Source organism: Penaeus monodon, chromosome 29 (genome assembly GCF_015228065.2).
Source record: "Penaeus monodon isolate SGIC_2016 chromosome 29, NSTDA_Pmon_1, whole genome shotgun sequence".
Lineage (NCBI taxonomy): Eukaryota > Metazoa > Arthropoda > Malacostraca > Decapoda > Penaeidae > Penaeus > Penaeus monodon.
In genome coordinates, this window is record NC_051414.1 from 10512675 (window position 1) to 10513188 (window position 514).

Consider the following 514-nt stretch of genomic DNA (forward strand, 5'->3'; position numbering starts at 1 on the left):
CTCTTCCTCTCATCCCCTTCCCTACTCCCCTCTATTCTCTCGTTCTCCTGCACACACCTTTCCCCTACTCATTTCCCCACTCACTCCATTTTTTTCTGTTGCTTTCTTATACACCATTTTCTCTTTCCTTCTCCCCTCCTCCTTTTCCACCTTACTCACTCCCAACTCCCCTTCCCCACTCATTCACCTCCCCTACACTCACTCATCTACCTCCTCCACACACCACACCCACCTATCCCCACACTCCTCATCACCTCCCCCACTCACTCACTTATCCACCTCCCCTACACTCATTCTACTCCACCTCCACTCCACTATCCAATTCATCTACCTCCCCACACTCATTCATCTCCACCTCACCCACACTCCTCCCACGCCACTCCCCATTCTCACTCCACTCCCCCACTCACCCCCAACTCCCCCATCCACCTCCCCCGCTCACTCACTCATCCACGTTCCCCCTCGCTACTCACGTGTTATGGTTGCTGGTGCGCAGCTGGTGGATGAAGGCCGT